Source organism: Anguilla anguilla, chromosome 1 (genome assembly GCF_013347855.1).
Source record: "Anguilla anguilla isolate fAngAng1 chromosome 1, fAngAng1.pri, whole genome shotgun sequence".
In the NCBI taxonomy this organism is placed as follows: domain Eukaryota; kingdom Metazoa; phylum Chordata; class Actinopteri; order Anguilliformes; family Anguillidae; genus Anguilla; species Anguilla anguilla.
This window is the reverse complement of record NC_049201.1, coordinates 8,125,743-8,146,829: the sequence shown is the minus strand read 5'-3', so window position 1 is coordinate 8,146,829 and position 21,087 is coordinate 8,125,743. Positions and strand designations below refer to the sequence as shown.

Genomic DNA, 21,087 nt, shown 5'->3' with positions numbered 1-21,087 from the left:
TATATTCCCTCAGCAGCACTGAGTCACCATGATCAGATTTCTTCTTATTTTCATTGACTTTTTGCTCTCAATGAGAGGTAAGGCGTCGTCTCTCTAGACAATTTCAGAGACCCAGTAGCCATCTCTACACACCTTAACAATGAATTTGATTGTAGACTTCCACATTCTATCCAATCTCTTATTAAGCCTCATGGGCAAGGTTACAATTAAAATTTGATTTTTGTTTTCCACAGGTGTGCAGAGTAAAGTCATTATGGCCCCCAGAATTCTCTGGGGTAATTTGGGGGACCTGGTCCAGATGAACTGCAGCCACAAATTGGGAGTAGCTTACAATCAGATGTACTGGTACAAACAGAACCCACCTGAGGGTATTCAGCTCATAGTCTTTACAACTCTTGGTGGGAGCCCTGAATTTGGGGATTTTAGCGAAGACAGGTATGTGGCAGAGAAAACTGTGGCTGAAAGAGGCTCTCTCTCGGTGAAGAAGCTGGAGGCAGAAGACAGCGGCACATATTTCTGTGCAGTCAGTGAACACGGCCCTGCAGACTCATTGGCTGGGTGAACATAAACCTCCCCGTGCCAGTCTCACTGTGACAGGGGAGGAGCAGAGCTGAAACGAAGCCAAGAACACAAACGGCAGTGAGGCTCTCCTGCAGGGGAGTGTAAAGCTTCATGAACTGAAACATCCCTTTTTAAAAAAAAAAAACATATCACATTTTAAATAAGTTTGAAAAACAATTAAAGTGGTTAGTTTAAGTTCATTTGTTTAACCAATCCAAAAGATGGTTGAAGTGTTTGGCTTTTGCGTTTTATAGAAAAGGCACTTAGTTACCTTATTCCATTGTGATGGAAATACTGCTGAAGATCACTAACAACAGGACAGGAGTATGAACTGAAATATCCAAAGGTGACATAAGTGGACCCTCTACATATTGCAAATATAACATGAACAGGCCTGAAACTGCTATCTTACAGTCACCACTGTCCCAGCAAGTTAATGGCCACTTTAATTTTATTGGGGTCGAACAATTGGTTGGCTGCAACTAGAGTTTTCTGACAGAACTTGCTTATGTATTGAATTTATATATTATACATTATACTTTTTGTTTGTGTGTGTGTGTGTGTGTGTGTGTGTGTGTGTGCTTGCAATGGTTCAGGGTCCAGAGTGGGTAGAGACTCCAATTAATTGGTTACATTATTCCATTGTGATGTCACTTCCTGCTTCATGAGATGGCTCAGTGCTGTTTAACTGATGCTGCTCTTTCTCAAGCAGTGAAGCAAGAAAATGATCCAACTGCTCCCCAGGCTAACAGCAGCCTTACTCTGGTTGACAGGTAAGGATTAATTCATCAGAAAGCAGAATAAACCAATCCTCGTTCTGTTTTCTAGAAGATGTTGTACAGTATATGTGTGTGGTGATTCAGCTCTTTTTTCTCTGTATCCAGGGCTGGCGCTCAGTAATAAAGTTAATCAGTCTCCTGCTGAACTGATGATAGACTCTGGAGGATCCATGCAGCTCAACTGCAGTCATGCCATCCCATCTCAATACACCATACTGTGGTACCATCGAGCACCAGGGGACAGCGCCCTGACGCTGATGGGATATGTAAATTATAAAGTACCGACCGTAGAAACCTTATATAAGGATCACTGCAGTTTGAGTGGAGATGGAACTGAGGCAGCATCTCTTCACATCCCCAAAGTGAACTCCACCGACAGTGGAGTGTATTTCTGTGCAGTGAGTAGCACAATGCTTGCTAGTCCTTTTTCTTCACTACAAAAACAGACAGAGCCTCTTCAGAAACAGAGACTTGTTATTGCCTATAAAGAGCAGACCAACACACCTGCACAAAACCACTAAAATATTCTTTCATTCCGTGCCAAATATCTGGCATAGTATGGCTGCTCTGTCATAGAGAAGGGTTGCCATTGGTTACTGGAATGACTTTACACATATACCTGTAAGTGTTGAAGTTGTGATGTCACTTCCTCCCTTTCTTGAGAGACCTTCGGATTTCAGTGGTTGAATTTTATTTGCTCTCTCAGCAACACAGAGAAATCAACATGATCAGACGTCTTCTTATTTTCGCTGTCTTTTTGCTCTCAGTGAGAGGTAAGGCGTCGTCTCTAGACAATATCTGAGACCCAATAACCATCTCTGCCAACATTAATGATGAAGTTGACTGGAGACAACCACATTCTTTCCAATCTCATATTTTGGCTTCATGAACAAGGTTACAATTTTATTTCTTTTTTCTATAGGTGTGCGGAGTAATGTGGCTATAACCCCCAAAATTCTCTGGGGTAATTTGGGGGACCCGGCCCTGATGAACTGCAACCACACCTTGGGAGTAGCTTACACTCAGATGTACTGGTACAAACAGAACCCACCTGAGAGTATTCAGCTCATAGTCTTTACAACTGTTGGTGGGAGCCCTGAATTTGGGGATTTTAGCAAAGACAGGTATGTGGCAGAGAAAGCTGTGGCTGAAAGAGGCTCTCTCAAGGTGAAGAAGCTGGAGGCAGAAGACAGCGGCACATATTTCTGTGCAGTCAGTGAACACGGCCCTGCAGACTCATTGGCTGGGTGAACATAAACCTCCCCGTGCCAGTCTCACTGTGACAGGGGAGGAGCAGACCTGAAACGAAGCCAAGAACACAAACGGCAGCGAGGCTCTCCTGTAGGGGGCTGTAAAGCTTCATAAACTGAAACATCCCTTTTAAAAAAATATATATCACATTTTAAATAAGTTTGAAAAACAATTAAAGTGGTTAGTTTAAGTTTATTTGTTTAACCAATCCAAAAGATGGTTGAAGTGTTTGGCTTTTGCGTTTTATAGAAAAGGCAGTTAGTTACCTTATTCCACTGTGATGGAAATACTGCTGGAGATCACTAACAACAGGACAGGAGTATGAACTGAAAAATCCAAAGGTGACATAAGTGGACCCTCTACATATTGCAAATATAACATGAACAGGCCTGAAACTGCTATCTTACAGTCACCACTGTCCCAGCAAGTTAATGGCCACTTTAATTTTATTGGGGTCGAACAATTGGTTGGCTGCAACTAGAGTTTTCTGACAGAACTTGCTTATGTATTGAATTTATATATTATACATTATACTTTTTGTTTGTGTGTGTATGTGTGTGTGTGTGTGTGTGTGTGTGTGCTTGCAATGGTTCAGGGTCCAGAGTGGGTAGAGACTCCAATTAATTGGTTACATTATTCCATTGTGATGTCACTTCCTGCTTCATGAGATGGCTCAGTGCTGTTTAACTGATGCTGCTCTTTCTCAAGCAGTGAAGCAAGAAAATGATCCAACTGCTCCCCAGGCTAACAGCAGCCTTACTCTGGTTGACAGGTAAGGATTAATTCATCAGAAAGCAGAATAAACCAATCCTCGTTCTGTTTTCTAGAAGATGTTGTACAGTATATGTGTGTGGTGATTCAGCTCTTTTTTCTCTGTATCCAGGGCTGGCGCTCAGTAATAAAGTTAATCAGTCTCCTGCTGAACTGATGAGAGACTCTGGAGGATCCATGAAGCTCAACTGCAGTCACGACATCCCATCTCAAACCACCATACTGTGGTACCATCGGGCAGCAGGGGACAGCGCCCTGACTCTGATGGGATATGTTTATTATAAGGACCCGACCGTAGAAACCTTATATAAGGATCACTGCAGTATGAGTGGAGATGGTTCAGCAGCAGCATCACTTCACGTCCCGAAAGTGAACTCCAACGACAGTGGAGTGTATTTCTGTGCAGTGAGTAGCACAATGTTTGCAGGTCCCTCTCCTCCACTACAAAAACCGAATGAGCTCTTTCTGATGCACAGACTCACTGCAGTCGATGAAGAGCAGACCAACACACCTGCATAAAACCACGAGAAGATTCTTTCATTCCGTGCCAAATATCTATCATAGAAGAGTTGCTCTGTCATAGAGAAGGGTTGTCATTGTTTTTTAAAATGAAGGTCCTCACAAGGAGGCCGTATAACCATACACACATAAGTGTTGAAACTGCGACGTCACTTCCTCCCTTTCTTGAGAGACTTTCGGATTTCAGTGGTTGAATTTTACTTGCTCTCTCAGCAACACAGAGAAATCAACATGATCAGGCTGCTCAGTGTCTTTATCATAATACTGTACAGCCTCACAGGTAAATCATTTATAAAATAGTAATTAAATGACAAGAAATAACAAATGAAATTTTAATAATGTGGGTGAAGAGGACAAGTCATAGCAGTTTATCCAGAAATCTTGGTTTCAATGTCAGTTGAGCTCCACCAGCTCACTCATGATGTGCGAGTGAAACACATGATGCTTGATTTCCTTTCCCTCCACAGGACTCTCATTCAGTAACAGCGTGCAGCAGTCTCCCTCCACCCTGCTGAGAGACCCTGGAGAGTCTGTGCAACTCAACTGCAGCCACAACATACAGAGTTATGACACAATACTGTGGTACCAGCAACCCCAGCAGGGGAATGGGATGAAGCTCATTGGACGTGTTTATTAAAAGAACGTAGAGATGGAGGGTGAAAAAAGATTCAACGTGAGTGGAGATGGTAAACGGCAGGCGTTCCTTCATATCGACAGGCTGGCATTAACAGACAGTGCCGTGTATCTGTGCGCTGCGTGGATATCACAGTGATACAGGTCTTCTCTTACCCCTACAAAAACCACTTCCCCATCCACACTCTTCTCAGAACCATTCACCATAACTGTACGTTTTGAATGAACTTTTTGAGCAACGAACGTGCTGTTTTCCTTCTTTCTTGTGAATTCTCTCATTTTTTCATTTCAGTTTTTGTCACTATTTCATGATGATTTTATGATGTCACTTCCTGCCCTCCCCCTTCCCAGAGAGTGCACTGAAGGCCACACTGCTCTGCTTTTACTATATTCTCTCAGCAGCACTGAGTCAACATGATCAGACTTCTCCTTATTATCACGGTCTCATTTCTCTCAGTGAGAGGTAAGATGTAATCTCTGGACAATTTCAGAGACCCAGGGGCCATCTCTACACACATTGACAATGAATTTGATTTCAGACCACCACAATCTATAGTAATCCATTACTAAGATGGTAAAGCAAGGTTAAAACTAGATTTTTGTTTTCCACAGGTGTGCAGAGTAAAGTCATTATGGCCCCCAGAATTCTCTGGGGTAATTTGGGGGACCCGGCCCAGATGAACTGCAGCCACACGTTGGGAGCAGCTTACAATCAGATGTACTGGTACAAACAGAACCCACTTGAGGGTATTCAGCTAATAGTTTTTACTTCTTATGCAAGCCCTGAATTTGGTGATGTTAGCAAAGACAGGTATGTGGCAGAGAAAGCTGTGGCTGAAAGAGGCTCTCTCAAGGTGAAGAAGCTGGAGGCAGAAGACAGCGGCACATATTTCTGTGCAGCCGGTGAACACGGCCCTGCAGACTCATTGGCTGGGTGAACATAAACCTCCCCGTGCCAGTCTCACTGTGACAGGGGAGGAGCAGACCTGAAACGAAGCCAAGAACACAAACGGCAGTGAGGCTCTCCTGCAGGGGGCTGTAAAGCTTCATAAAGAGGCAGACATGTCATTTAAAAAATTACTTTTCTCTTGTCTCCTCCTCCCCTCCCCCCAAAGACATTCCTGTTAATTGGTCACCTTATTCCATTGTGATGTCACTTCCTTCTTCATGAAATGGATAACTGATGCTGCTCTTTCTCAAGTAGTGAAGCAAGAAAATGATCCAAGCGTACCCCAGGCTAACAGCAGCCTTACTCTGGTTGACAGGTAAGGATTCATTCATCAGAAAGCAGAATAAACCAAACCTGGTTCAGTTTTCCAGAATAAGCTGTATATGTGCGTGGTGATTGAGCTCTTGAAATTTCTTCTTTCTCTGTGTCTGCAGGGCTGGCACTCAGTAATAAAGTTAATCAGTCTCCTGCTGAACTGATGAGAGACTCTGGAGGATCCATGCAGCTCAACTGCAGTCATACCATCTCATCATACAACAACATACTGTGGTACCATCGGGCAGCAGGGGACAGCGCCCTGACTCTGATGGGATATGTATATTTAAAGGTTCCGACCGTAGAAACCTTATATAAGGATCACTGCAGTTTGAGTGGAGATGGTTCAGTGGCAGCATCTCTTCACATCCGCAAAGTGAACTCCACCGACAGTGGAGTGTATTTCTGTGCAGTGAGTTATGCACAATGTTTGCAGGTCCCTCTCCTCCACTACAAAAACCGAATGAGCTCTTTCTGATGCACAGACTCACTGCAGTCGATGAAGAGCAGACCAACACACCTGCATAAAACCACGAGAAGATTCTTTCATTCCGTGCCAAATATCTATCATAGAAGAGTTGCTCTGTCATAGAGAAGGGATGTCATTGTTTCTTAAAATGAGGGTCCTCACAAGGAGGCCGTATAACTTCACACACATAAGTGTTGAAACTGTGACGTCACTTCCTCCCGTTCTTGAGAGACCGTCGGATTTCAGTGGTTGAATTTTATTTGCTCTCTCAGCAACACAGAGAAATCAACATGATCAGGCTGCTCAGTGTCTTTATCATAATACTGTACAGCCTCACAGGTAAATCATTTATAAAATAGTAATTAAATGACAAGAAATAACAAATGAAATTTTAATAATGTGGGTGACGAGGACAAGTCATAGCAGTTTATCCAGAAATCTTGGTTTGAATGTCAGTTGAGCTCCACCAGCTCACTCATGATGTGCGAGTGAAACACATGATGCTTGATTTCCTTTCCCTCCACAGGACTCTCATTCGGTAACAGCGTGCAGCAGTCTCCCTCCACCCTGCTGAGAGACCCTGGAGAGTCTGTGCAACTCAGCTGCAGCCACAACATACAGAACTATGACACAATACTGTGGTACCAGCAACCCCAGCAGGGAAATGGGATGAAGCTCCTTGGACGGGTCACTTATAAGAATGTAGAGATGGAGGGTGAAAAAAAATTCAACGTGAGTGGAGATGGTGAACGGCAGGCGTTCCTTCATATCGACCGGCTGGCATTAACAGACAGTGCCGTGTATCTGTGCGCTGCGTGGTATCACAGTGATACAGGTCTTCTCTTACCCCTACAAAAACCACTTCCCCATCCACACTCTTCTCAGAACCATTCATCATAACTGTACGTTTTTCATTTACTTTTTGAGCAACGAACGTGCTGTTTTCCTTCTTTCTTGTGATTTCTCTCATTTTATCTTTTCAGTTTTTGTCACTATTTTTATGATGATTTTATGATGTCACTTCCTGCCCTCCCCATCCCAGAGAGTGCACTGAAGGCCACACTGCTGCATTTTTACTATATTCCCTCAGCAGCACTGAGTCAACGTGATCAGATGTCTTCTTATTTTCAGTGTCTTTTTGCTCTCAGTGAGAGGTAAGGCGTCGTCTCTAGACAATTTCGGAGACCCAATAGCCATCTCTGCCAACATTAATGATGAATTTGACTGGAGACATCCACATTCTTTCCAATCTCATATTTTGGCTTCATGAACAAGGTTAAAATTAAATTTCTTTTTTCCTACAGATGTGCGAAGTAATGTGGCTATAACCCCCAGAATTATCTGGGGTAGTTTAGGGGACTCAGCCCAGATGAACTGCAGCCACAAATTGGGAGTAGCTTACACTCAGATGTACTGGTACAAACAGAACCCACCTGAGGGTATTCAGCTCATAGTGTTTACAACTCTTGGTGGGAGCCCTGAATTTGGGGATTTTAGCAAAGACAGGTATGTGGCAGAGAAAGCTGTGGCTGAAAGAGGCTCTCTCACGGTGAAGAAGCTGGAGGCAGAAGACAGCGGCACATATTTCTGTGCAGTCAGTGAACACGGCCCTGCAGACTCATTGGCTGGGTGAACATAAACCTCCCCGTGCCAGTCTCACTGTGACAGGGGAGGAGCAGACCTGAAATGAAGCCAAAAACACAAACGGCAGCAAGGCTCTCCTGCAGGGGGGTGTAAAGCTTCATAAACGGACAGACATGTCATTTAAAAAATTAATTTTTCTCCTGTCTCCTCCTCCCCCCACCCCTTCCCCTCCAGAGAACATCCATGGGCAGCCATGCAGCGTTCTTCTCTCTCTGGCTCTGATGCATCAAGATGATCAGACTTGTCCTCACATTCACTGTGTCTCTGATCTGTCTGGCAGGTGAGGTTTAACCCGTTGTAGAGTAGGTTTTCTGGATTGTTTTTTTCAAAATTCAAAGTCAGTGTTCTGGAACTCCATTGCTGTCAACTACCAGTGTTGATTGTAACATCAGCATTACACTGTTCAGTTAACAACATTCTAATCACATATTTTGATATCCTTCACCTTAAAGAGTTAAGAGAGACCCCTAAATTGAGAGGACTTTACTTTTGTCTTGGTGCTGTTGTGTGCACAATGAGACAGACACAATCACTTACAAGCTGGTCAGTGTGAGCATCTCTGTGTTTTTCATCCTCTTCTTTATCGTTTAGCAGAACTGACACGAAGCATCAATGTTCAGCTGCTGCCCGTCAGACTTCTCAAAAACCCTGGGCAGTCCTCCGCTCTCAGCTGCAGCTGTGATGACCCGAGCTACGTTCGCATGTACTGGTACCAGCAGCCTGAAGGGGAAGGAAGGCTGAATCTCATTGGCACCCTTTACCGACAGAGCCTCACCCCTGGAGACCGTTTCAGTGACAGGTTTAAGTTATCAGGAGATGCAACAAAAACAGGAACGCTGGAGATATCCAACCTGACGTCTGAAGATGCTGCAGTTTATTTCTGTGCCATGAGCATAGCACGTTGCTGCAGACGCCCCTCTCATCTCTGCAGAAACCTCTTTCCTAGCTGCAATCGCCCTTACAGTTGACAGCACACCTGCATGGCTTCAAATGTGGTTTTGATTGTGTTTTTCCTTTGCTGCAAATTAACAATGTTGTATAACAAGATATACTGATGAATGAACAGAAACAACAGGACAGTAGTATGAACTGTCAAATCCAAAGGTGACTTAAGTGAACCCTCTAGATACTACAAATATAACAGGAATGTACCTGAAACTACTAACCTTTTCCATCTCACAAGTACACTCACTACTGTCCCAGTGAGTTAATGGCCACTCAAATTTAATTGGGGCCGACTGATTAGTCCGCTGCAACTAGAGTTTTGTGTAGAAACTACTTCAATTTAATTTGCTTGTATATACTTTATTTGTGTGTGGTCACAATGGTTCAGAGTTCTGAGTGGGCAGAGACACTTTTCAGTTTCCTTATTCTATTGTGATGTCACTTCCTCTTTCATGAGATGGCTCAGTGCTGTTTAACTGATGCTGCTCTTTCTCAAGCAGTGAAGCAAGAAAATGATCCAACTGCTCCCCAGGCTAATAGCAGCCTTACTCTGGTTGACAGGTAAGGATTAATTAATCAGAAAGCAGAATAAACCAATCCTGGTTCAGTTTTCTGGCAGATGCTGTATATGTGTGTGGTGATTCAGCTCTTGAAGTATCTTCTTTCTCTGTGTCCACAGGGCTGGCGCTCAGTAATAAAGTTAATCAGTCTCCTGCTGAACTGATGAGAGACTCTGGAGGATCCATGCAGCTCAACTGCAGTCATACCATCCCATCTCAATACACCATACTGTGGTACCATCGAGCACCAGGGGACAGTGCCCTGACTCTGATGGGATATGTTTATTATAATGAACCAACCGTAGAAACCTTATATAAGGATCACTGCAGTTTGAGTGGAGATGGTTCAGTGGCAGCATCTCTTCACGTCCCGAAAGTGAACTCCAACGACAGTGGAGTGTATTTCTGTGCAGTAAGTTATGCACAATGCTTGCAGGTCCCTCTCCTCCACTACAAAAACAGAATGAGCTCTTTCTGATGCACAGACTCACTGCAGTCGATGAAGAGCAGACCAACACACCTGCATAAAACCACGAGAAGATTCTTTCATTCCGTGCCAAATATCTATCATAGAAGAGTTGCTCTGTCATAGAGAAGGGATGTCATTGTTTTTTAAAATGAAGATCCTCACAAGGAGGCCGTATAACCTTACACACGTAAGTGTTGAAACTGCGACGTCACTTCCTCCCTTTCTTGAGAGACCTTCGGATTTCAGTGGTTGAATTTTACTTGCTCTCTCAGCAACACAGAGAAATCAACATGATCAGGCCAATCAGTGTTTTTGTCATAATACTGTACAGCCTCACAGGTAAATCATTTATAAAATAGTAATTAAATGACGAGAAATAACAAATGAAATTTTAATAATGTGGGTGACGAGGACAAATCTTTGCAGTTTATCCAGAAATCTTGGTTTGAATGTCAGTTGAGCTCCACCAGCTCACTCACGATGTGCGAGTGAAACACATGATGCTTGATTTCCTTTCCCTCCACAGGACTCTCATTCAGTAAGAGCGTGCAGCAGTCTCCCTCCACCCTGCTGACAGACCCTGGAGAGTCTGTGCAACTCAACTGCAGCCACAACATACAGAGCTATGACACAATACTGTGGTACCAGCAACCCCAGCAGGGGAATGGGATGAAGCTCCTTGGACGTGTTTATTTTAAGAATGTAGAGATGGAGGGTGAAAAAAAATTCAACGTGAGTGGAGATGGCAAACGGCAGGCGTTCCTTCATATCGACAGGCTGGCATTAACAGACAGTGCCGTGTATCTGTGCGCTGCGTGGTATCACAGTGATACAGGTCTCCTCTTACCCCTACAAAAACCACTTCCCCATCCACACTGTTCTCAGAACCATTCATCGTAACTGCAAGTTTGTTATTTACATTTTGAGCATCGAGCGTGCTGTTTTCCTTCTTTCTTGTGAATTCACTCACTTTTTCTTTTCAGTTTTTGTCACTATTTTTTATGATGATTTTATGATGTCACTTCCTGCCCTCCCCATCCCAGAGAGTGCACTGAAGGCCACACTGCTGCATTTTTACTATATTTTCCCAGCAGCACTGAGTAATCATGGTCAGACGTCTCCTTATTTTCATTGTCTTTTTGCTCTCAATGAGAGGTAAGGCGTCGTCTCTCTAGACAATTTCAGAGACCCAGTAGCCATCTCTACACACCTTAACAATGAATTTGATTGTAGACTTCCACATTCTTTCCAATCTCTTATTAAGCCTCATAGGCAAGGTTACAATTAAAATTTGATTTTTGTTTTCCACAGGTGTGCAGAGTAAAGTCATTATGGCCCCCAGAATTCTCTGGGGTAATTTGGGGGACCTGGCCCAGATGAACTGCAGCCACAACTTGGGAGCAACTTACGACTCGATGTACTGGTACAAACAGAACCCACCTGAGGGTATTCAGCTCATAGTGTTTACACGTCTCTATACAAGCTCTGAATTTGGGGATTTTAGCGAAGACAGGTATGTGGCAGAGAAAGCTGTGGCTGAAAGAGGCTCTCTCACGGTGAAGAAGCTGGAGGCAGAAGACAGCGGCACATATTTCTGTGCAGTCAGTGAACACGGCCCTGCAGACTCATTGGCTGGGTGAACATAAACCTCCCCGTGCCAGTCTCACTGTGACAGGGGAGGAGCAGACCTGAAACGAAGCCAAGAACACAAACGGCAGTGAGGCTCTCCTGCAGGGGGGTGTAAAGCTTCATAAACAGACAGACATGTCATTTAAAAAATTAACTTTTCTCCTGTCTCCTCCCCCCCCACCCCTTCCTCTCCAGAGAACATCCACGGGCAGCCATGCAGCGTTCTTCTCTCTCTGGCTCTGATGCATCAAGATGATCAGACTTGTCCTCACATTCACTGTGTCTCTGATCTGTCTGGCAGGTGAGGTTTAACCCGTTGTAGAGTAGGTTTTCTGGATTGTTTTTTTTAAAATTCCATTTCAGTGTTCTGAAAATCCATTGCTGTGAACTAGCAGTGTTGATTGTTACATCTGCTTTAGAATGTTCAATTAACAACATTCTAATTACGTATTTTGATATCCTTCACCTTAAAGAGTTAAGAGAGACCCCTATATTGAGAGGACTTTACTTTTGTCTTGGTGCTGTTGTGTGCACAATGAGACAGACACAATCACTTACAAGCTGGTCAGTGTGAGCATCTCTTTGTTTTTCATCCTCTTCTTTATCGTTTAGCAGAACTGTCACGAAGCATCAATGTTCAGCTGCTCCCCGTCAGACTTCTCAAAAACCCTGGGCAGTCCTCCGCTCTCAGCTGCAGGTGTGATGACCCGAGCTACACCTACATGTTCTGGTACCAGCAGCCTGAAGGGAAAGGAAGGCTGAAGCTCATTGGCACCCTTTATCGACAGAACCTCACCCCTGGAGACCTTTTCAGTGACAGGTTTAAGATATCAGGAGACGCAACGAAAACAGGAATGCTGGAGATATCCAACCTGACGTCTGAAGATGCTGCAGTTTATTTCTGTGCCATGAGCATAGCACGTTGCTGCAGACGCCCCTCTCATCTTTGCAGAAACCTCTTTCTTAGCTGCAATCGCCCTTACAGTTGAAAGCACACCTGCACGGCTTCAAATGTGGTTTTGATTGTGTTTTTCCTTTGCTGCAAATTAACAATGTAGTATAACAAGATATACTGATGAATGAACACAAACAACAGGACAGTAGTATGAACTGTCAAATCCAAAGGTGACTTAAGTGAACCCTCTAGATACTACAAATATAACAGGAATGTACCTGAAACTACCAACCTTTTCCTTCTCACAAGTACACTCACTACTGTCCCAGTGAGTTAATGGCCACTTTAATTTTATTGGGGCCGATTGATAAGTCGGCTGCAACAAGAGTTTTCTGACAGAACCGGCTTAAATTTAATTTGCTTGTATATATTTTATTTGTGTGTGGTCACAATGGTCCAGAGTTCTGAGTGGGCAGAGGCACTTCTGTAAATCAGTTTCCTTATTGTATTGTGATGTCACTTCCTCCCTCCCCCCATCGCGCAGAGTGCATGTAAGGCCATACTGCTGCACTTTTACTATAGTCCATAAGCAGCACTGAGTCAGCATGATCAGACGTCTTCTTATTTTCGCTGTCTTTTTGCTCTCAGTGAGAGGTGAGGCGTCGTCTCTAGACAATATCTGAGACCCAATAGCCATCTCTGCCAACATTAATGATGAATTTGACTGGAGACATGCACATTCTTTCTAATCTCATATTTTGGCTTCATGAACAAGGTTACAATTTTATTTATTTTTTCTACAGGTGTGTGGAGTAATGTGGCTATAACCCCCAGAATTCTCTGGGGTAATTCAGGGGACCCGGCCCAGATGAACTGCAGCCACACCTTGGGAGCAACTTACGATTGGATGTACTGGTACAAACAAAACCCACCTGAGGGTATTCAGCTCATTGTTTATACAAATCCCTATACGAACCCTGAATTTGGGAATTTTAGCAAAGACAGGTATGTGGCAGAGAAAGCTGCGGCTGAAAGAGGCTCTCTCAGGGTGAAGAAGCTGGAGGCAGAAGACAGCGGCACATATTTCTGTGCAGTCAGTGAACACGGCCCTGCAGACTCATTGGCTGGGTGAACATAAACCTCCCCGTGCCAGTCTCACTGTGACAGGGGAGGAGCAGACCTGAAAAGAAGCCAAGAACACAAACGGCAGTGAGGCTCTCCTGCAGGGGGCTGTAAAGCTTCATAAACAGGCAGACATGTCATTTAAAAAATTACTTTTCTCTTGTCTCCTCCTCCCCTCCCCCCAAAGACATTCCTGTTAATTGGTCACCTGATTCCATTGTGATGTCACTTCCTTCTTCATGAAATGGATAACTGATGCTGCTCTTTCTCAAGTAGTGAAGCAAGAAAATGATCCAAGCTTACCCCAGGCTAACAGCAGCCTTACTCTGGTTGACAGGTAAGGATTAATTCATCAGAAAGCAGAATAAACCAATCCTGGTTCAGTTTTCTAGCAGAAGCTATATACGTGTGTGGTGATTGAGCTCTTGAAGTCTCTTCTTTCTCTGTGTCCACAGGGCTGGCGCTCAGTAATACAGTTAATCAGTCTCCTGCTGAACTGATGAGAGACTCTGGAGGATCCATGCAGCTCAACTGCAGTCATGACATCCCATCTCAAAACACCATACTGTGGTACCATCGGGCAGCAGGGGACAGCACCCTGACTCTGATGGGATATGTAAATTATAAAGTACCGACCGTAGAAACCTTATATAAGGATCACTGCAGTTTGAGTGGAGATGGTTCAGTGGCAGCATCTCTTCACATCCCCAAAGTGAACTCCACCGACAGTGGAGTGTATTTCTGTGCAGTGAGTTATGCACAATGTTTGCAGGTCCCTCTCCTCCACTACAAAAACAGAATGAGCTCTTTCTGATGCACAGACTCACTGCAGTCGATGAAGAGCAGACCAACACACCTGCATAAAACCACGAGAAGATTCTTTCATTCCGTGCCAAATATCTATCATAGAAGAGTTGTTCTGTCATAGAGAAGGGTTGTCATTGTTTTTTAAAATGAAGATCCTCACAAGGAGGCCGTATAACCTTACACACATAAGTGTTGAAACTGCGACGTCACTTCCTCCCTTTCTTGAGAGACCTTCGGATTTCAGTGGTTGAATTTTACTTGCTCTCTCAGCAACACAGAGAAATCAACATGATCAGGCTGCTCAGTGTCTTTATCATAATACTGTACAGCCTCACAGGTAAATCATTTATAAAATAGTAATTAAATGACGAGAAATAACAAATGAAATTTTAATAATGTGGGTGACGAGGACAAGTCATAGCAGTTTATCCAGAAATCTTGGTTTGAATGTCAGTTGAGCTCCACCAGCTCACTCACGATGTGCGAGTGAAACACATGATGCTTGATTTCCTTTCCCTCCACAGGACTCTCATTCGGTAACAGCGTGCAGCAGTCTCCCTCCACCCTGCTGAGAGACCCTGGAGAGTCTGTGCAACTCAACTGCAGCCACAACATACAGAGCTATGACACAATACTGTGGTACCAGCAACCCCAGCAGGGAAATGGGTTGAAGCTTCTTGGACGGGTCACTTATAAGAACGTAGAGATGGAGGGTGAAAAAAGATTCAACGTGAGTGGAGATGGTAAACGGCAGGCGTTCCTTCACATCGACAGGCTGGCATTAAAAGACAGTGCCGTGTATCTGTGCGCTGCATGGCTATCACAGTGATACAGGTCTCCTCTTACCCCTACAAAAACCACTTCCCCATCCGCACTCTTCTCAGAACCATTCATCATAACTGCAAGTTTTTCGTTTACATTCTGAGCAACGAGCGTGCTGTTTTCCTTCTTTCTTGTGATTTCTCTCATTTTATCTTTTCAGTTTTTGTCACTATTTTTTATGATGATTTTATGATGTCACTTCCTGCCCTCCCCATCTCAGATAGTGCACTGAAGGCCACACTGCTGCATTTTTACTATATTTTCCCAGCAGCACTGAGTCAACATGATCAGACGTCTCCTTATTTTCGCTGTTTTTTTGCTCTCAATGAGAGGTAAGGTGTCGTCTCTAGACAATAACTGAGACCCATTAGCCATCTCTGCCAACATTAACGATGAATTTGACTGGAGACAACCACGTTCTTTCCAATCTCATATTTTGGCTTTATGAACAAGATTGCAATTATATTTCTTTTTTCTACAGGTGTGCAGACTAATGTCATTATGACCCCCAAGATTATATGGAGTCGTATAGGGGACCCGGCCCAGATGAACTGCAGCCACAACTTGGGAGCTAGTTACTACCAGATGTACTGGTACAAACATAACCCACTTGAGGGAATTCAGCTCATAGTGTTTACAACTGTTGGTGAGAGCCCTGAATTTGGGGATTTTAGCAAAGACAGGTATGTGGCAGAGAAAGCTGTGGCTGAAAGAGGCTCTCTCAGGGTGAAGAAGCTGGAGGCAGAAGACAGCGGCACATATTTCTGTGCAGTCAGTGAACACGGCCCTGCAGACTCATTGGCTGGGTGAACATAAACCTCCCCGTGCCAGTCTCACTGTGACAGGGGAGGAGCAGACCTGAAACGAAGCCAAGAACACAAACGGTAGTGAGGCTCTCCTGCAGGGGGGTGTAAAGCTTCATAAACAGACAGACATGTCATTTAAAAATTTAATTTTTATCCTGACTCCTCCCCCCCCCCCCCCACCTCTTCCTCTCCAGAGAACATCCATGGGCAGCCATGCAGCGTTCTTGTTCACTCTATGGCTCTGATGCATCAAGATGATCAGACTTGTCCTCACATTCACTGTGTCTCTGGTCTGTCTGGCAGGTGAGCTTTAACCCTTTGATGAGTAGGTTTTCTGGAATGTTTATTTCAAAATTCAAAGTCAGTGTTCTGGAACTCCATTGCTGTCAACTACCAGTGTTGATTGTTACATCAGCATTAGACTGTTCAGTTAACAACATTCTAATCACATATTTTGATATCCTTCACCTTAAAGAGTTAAGAGAGACCCCTATATTGAGAGGACTTTGCTTTTGTCTTGGTGCTGTTGTGTGCACAATGAGACAGACACAGTCACTTACGAGCTGGTCAGTGTGAGCGTCTCTTTGTTTTTCATCCTCTTCTTTATCGTTTAGCAGAACTGACACGAAGCATCAATGTTCAGCTGCTCCCCGTCAGACTTCTCAAAAACTCTGGGCAGTCCTCCGCTCTCAGCTGCAGCTGTGATGACCCGAGCTACGTTCGCATGTACTGGTACCAGCAGCCTGAAGGGGAAGGAAGGCTGAAGCTCATTGGCACCCTTTACCGACAGAGCCTCACCCCTGGAGACCGTTTCAGTGACAGGTTTAAGATATCAGGAGATGCAACGAAAACAGGAACGCTGGAGATATCCAACCTGACGTCTGAAGATGCTGCAGTTTATTTCTGTGCCATGAGCATAGCACGTTGCTGCAGACGCCCCTCTCATCTCTGCAGAAACCTCTTTCTTAGCTGCAATCGCCCTTACAGTTGACAGCACACCTGCACGGCTTCAAATGTGGTTTTGATTGTGTTTTTCCTTTGCTGCAAATTAACAATGTTGTATAACAAGATATACTAATGAATGAACAGAAACAACAGGACAGTAGTATGAACTGTCAAATCCAAAGGTGACTTAAGTGAACCCTCTAGATACTACAAATATAACAGGAATGTACCTGAAACTACTAACCTTTTCCATCTCACAAGTACACTCACTACTGTCCCAGTGAGTTAATGGCCACTGAAATTTAATTGGGGCCGACTGATTAGTCGGCTGCAACTAGAGTTTTGTGTAGAAACTACTTCAATTTAATTTGCTTGTATATACTTTATTTGTGTGTGGTCACAATGGTTCAGAGTTCTGAGTGGGCAGAGACACTTTTCAGTTTCCTTATTCTATTGTGATGTCACTTCCTCTTTCATGAGATGGCTCAGTGCTGTTTAACTGATGCTGCTCTTTCTCAAGCAGTGAAGCAAGAAAATGATCCAACTGCTCCCCAGGCTAACAGCAGCCTTACTCTGGTTGACAGGTAAGGATTAATTAATCAGAAAGCCGAATAAACCTAACCTGGTTCAGTTTTCTGGCAGAAGCTGTATATGTGTGTGGTGATTCAGCTCTTGAAGTATCTTCTTTCTCTGTGTCCGCAGGGCTGGCGCTCAGTAATAAAGTTAATCAGTCTCCTGCTGAACTGATGAGAGACTCTGGAGGATCCATGCAGCTCAACTGCAGTCATGCCATCCCATCATATGACAACATACTGTGGTACCATCGAGCAGCAGGGGACAGGGCCCTGACTCTGATGGGATATGTTTATTATAAGAACCCGACCGTAGAAACCTTATATAAGGATCACTGCAGTTTGAGTGGAGATGGAACTGAGGCAGCATCTCTTCACGTCCCCAAAGTGAACTCCACCGACAGTGGAGTGTATTTCTGTGCAGTGAGTAGCACAATGCTTGCTGGTCCTTTTTCTTCACTACGAAAACAGAAAGAGCCTCTTCAGATACAGAGACTTGTTATTGCCTATGAAGAGCAGACCAACACACCTGCACAAAACCACTAGAATATTCTTTCATTCCGTGCCAAATATCTGGCATAGTATGGCTGCTCTGTCATAGAGAAGGGTTGCCATTGGTTACTGGAATGACTTTACACATATACCTGTAATTGTTGAAGTTGTGATGTCACTTCCTCCCTTTCTTGAGAGACCTTCGGAATTCAGTGGTTGAATTTTATTCTCTCAGCAACACAGAGAAATCAACATGATCAGACGTCTTCTAATTTTCGCTGTCTTTTTGCTATCAGTGAGAGGTAAGGCGTCGTCTCTAGACAATTTCGGAGACCCAATAGCCATCTCTGCCAACATTAACGATGAATTTGACTGGAGACAACCACATTCTTTCCAATCTCATATTTTGGCTTCATGAACAAGGTTAAAATTTAATTTCTTTTTTCCTACAGATGTGCGGAGTAATGTGGCTATAACCCCCAGAATTCTCTGGGGTAATTTGGGGGACCTGGCCCAGATGGACTGCAGCCACAAATTGGGAGTAGCTTACACTCAGATGTACTGGTACAAACAGAACCCACCTGAGGGTATTCAGCTCATAGTGTTTACAACTCTTGGTGGGAGCCCTGAATTTGGGGATTTTAGCAAAGACAGGTATGTGGCAGAGAAAGCTGTGGCTGAAAGAGGCTCTCTCACGGTGAAGAAGCTGGAGGCAGAAGACAGCGGCACATATTTCTGTGCAGTCAGTAAACACGGCCCTGCAGACTCATTGGCTGGGTGAACATAAACCTCCCCGTGCCAGTCTCACTGTGACAGGGGAGGAGCAGACCTGAAACGAAGCCAAGAACACAAACGGCAGTGAGGCTCTCCTGCAGGGGGGTGTAAAGCTTCATAAACAGACAGACATGTCATTTAAAAAATTAACTTTTCTCTTGTCTCCTCCTCCCCTCCCCCCAAAGACATTCCTGTTAATTGGTCACCTTATTCCATTGTGATGTCACTTCCTTCTTCATGAAATGGATAAATGATGCTGCTCTATCTCAAGCAGTGAAGCAAGAAAATGATCCAACTGCTCCCCAGGCTAACAGCAGCCTTACTCTGGTTGACAGGTAAGGATTAATTCATCAGAATGCAGAATAAATCAAACCTGGTTCAGTTTTCTGGCAGATGCTGTATATGTGCGTGGTGATTCAGCTCTTGAAATTTCTTCTTTCTCTGTGTCCGCAGGGCTGGCACTCAGTAATGAAGTTAATCAGTCTCCTGCTGAACTGATGAGAAACTCTGGAGGATCCATGCAGCTCGACTGCAGTCATGCCATCTCATCATATGACACCATACTGTGGTACCATCGGGCAGCAGGGGACAGCGCCCTGACTCTAATGGGATATGTATATTCAAAGTCTCTGACCGTAGAAACCTTATATAAGGATCACTGCAGTTTGAGTGGAGATGGAACAGCGGCAGCATCTCTTCACGTCCCCAAAGTGAACTCCACCGACAGTGGAGTGTATTTCTGTGCAGTGAGTTATGCACAATGTTTGCAGGTCCCTCTCCTCCAATACAAAAACAGAATGAGCTCTTTCTGATGCACAGACTCACTGCAGTCGATAAAGAGCAGACCAACACACCTGCATAAAACCACTAGAAGATTCTTTCATTCCATGCCAAATATCTATCATAGAAGAGTTGCTCTGTCATAGAGAAGCATTTTCATTGTTTTTTTAAATGAAGGTCCTCACAAGGAGACCATATAACCTTACAAACATAAGTGTTGAAACTGTGATGTCACTTCCTCCCTTTCTTGAGAGACCTTCGGATTTCAGTGGTTGAATTTTATTTGCTCTCTCAGCAACACAGAGAAATCAACATGATCAGGCTGCTCAGTGTTTTTGTCATAATACTGTACAGCCTCACAGGTAAATCATTTATAAAATAGTAATTAAATGACGAGAAATAACAAATGAAATTTTAATAATGTGGGTGACGAGGACAAATCTTTGCAGTTTATCCAGAAATCTTGGTTTGAATGTCAGTTGAGCTCCACCAGCTCACTCACGATGTGCGACTGAAACACATGATGCTTGATTTCCTTTCCCTCCACAGGACTCTCATTCGGTAACAGCGTGCAGCAGTCTCCCTCCACCCTGCTGACAGACCCTGGAGAGTCTGTGCAACTCAACTGCAGCCACAACATACAGAGCTATGACACAATATTGTGGTACCAGCAACCCCAGCAGGGAAATGGGATGAAGCTCCTTGGACGGGTCACTTATAAGAATGTAGAGATGGAGGGTCAAAAAAGATTCGACGTGAGTGGAGATGGTGAACGGCAGGCGATACTTCACATCGACAGGCTGGCATTAACAGACAGTGCCGTGTATCTGTGCGCTGCGTGGATATCACAGTGATACAGGTCTCCTCTTACCCCTACAAAAACCACTTCCCCATCTGCACTGTTCTCAGAACCATTCATCATAACTGTACGTTTTGAATGTACTTTTTGAGCAATGAACGTGCTGTTTTCCTTCTTTCTTATGAATACTCTAATTTTTTCTTTTCAGTTTTTGTCACTATTTTTGATGATGATTTTATGATGTCACTTCCTCCCTCCCCCATCCCAAAGAGTGCATTGAAGGCCACACTGCTGCATTTTTACTATATTCCCTCAGCAGCACTGAGTCAGCATGATCAGATTTCTTCTTATTTTCATTGACTTTTTGCTCTCAATGAGAGGTAAGGCGTCGTCTCTCTAGACAATTTTAGAGACCCAGTAGCCATCTCTACACACCTTGACAATGAATTTGATTGTAGACTTCCACATTCTTTCCAATCTCTTATTAAGCCTCCTGGGCAAGGTTACAATTAAAATGTGATTTTTGTTTTCCACAGGTGTGCAGAGTAAAGTCATTATGGCCCCCAGAATTCTCTGGGGTAATTTGGGGGACCTGGCCCAGATGAACTGCAGCCACAAATTGGGAGTAGCTTACACTCAGATGTACTGGTACAAACAGAACCCACCTGAGGGTATTCAGCTCATAGTGTTTACAACTCTTGGTGGGAGCCCTGAATTTGGGGATTTTAGCAAAGACAGGTATGTGGCAGAGAAAGCTGTGGCTGAAAGAGGCTCTCTCA

At 44.1% G+C, this 21,087-nt stretch overlaps 1 protein-coding gene and 1 long non-coding RNA gene across 2 annotated transcripts in view; both read left to right on the top strand.

Moving 5' to 3' along the window:
- LOC118210508 (M1-specific T cell receptor beta chain-like) overlaps window positions 1-21,087 on the top strand; it is a 128,818-nt gene that overhangs the window by 18,848 nt on the left and 88,883 nt on the right. The gene's annotated exons all lie outside the window — the stretch shown is intronic.
- On the top strand, window positions 4,835-9,804 carry LOC118219955. Its single transcript, XR_004763892.1, has 3 exons — window positions 4,835-4,977; window positions 5,127-5,779; window positions 9,516-9,804. It is a non-coding gene; the product is annotated as an uncharacterized LOC118219955 (long non-coding RNA).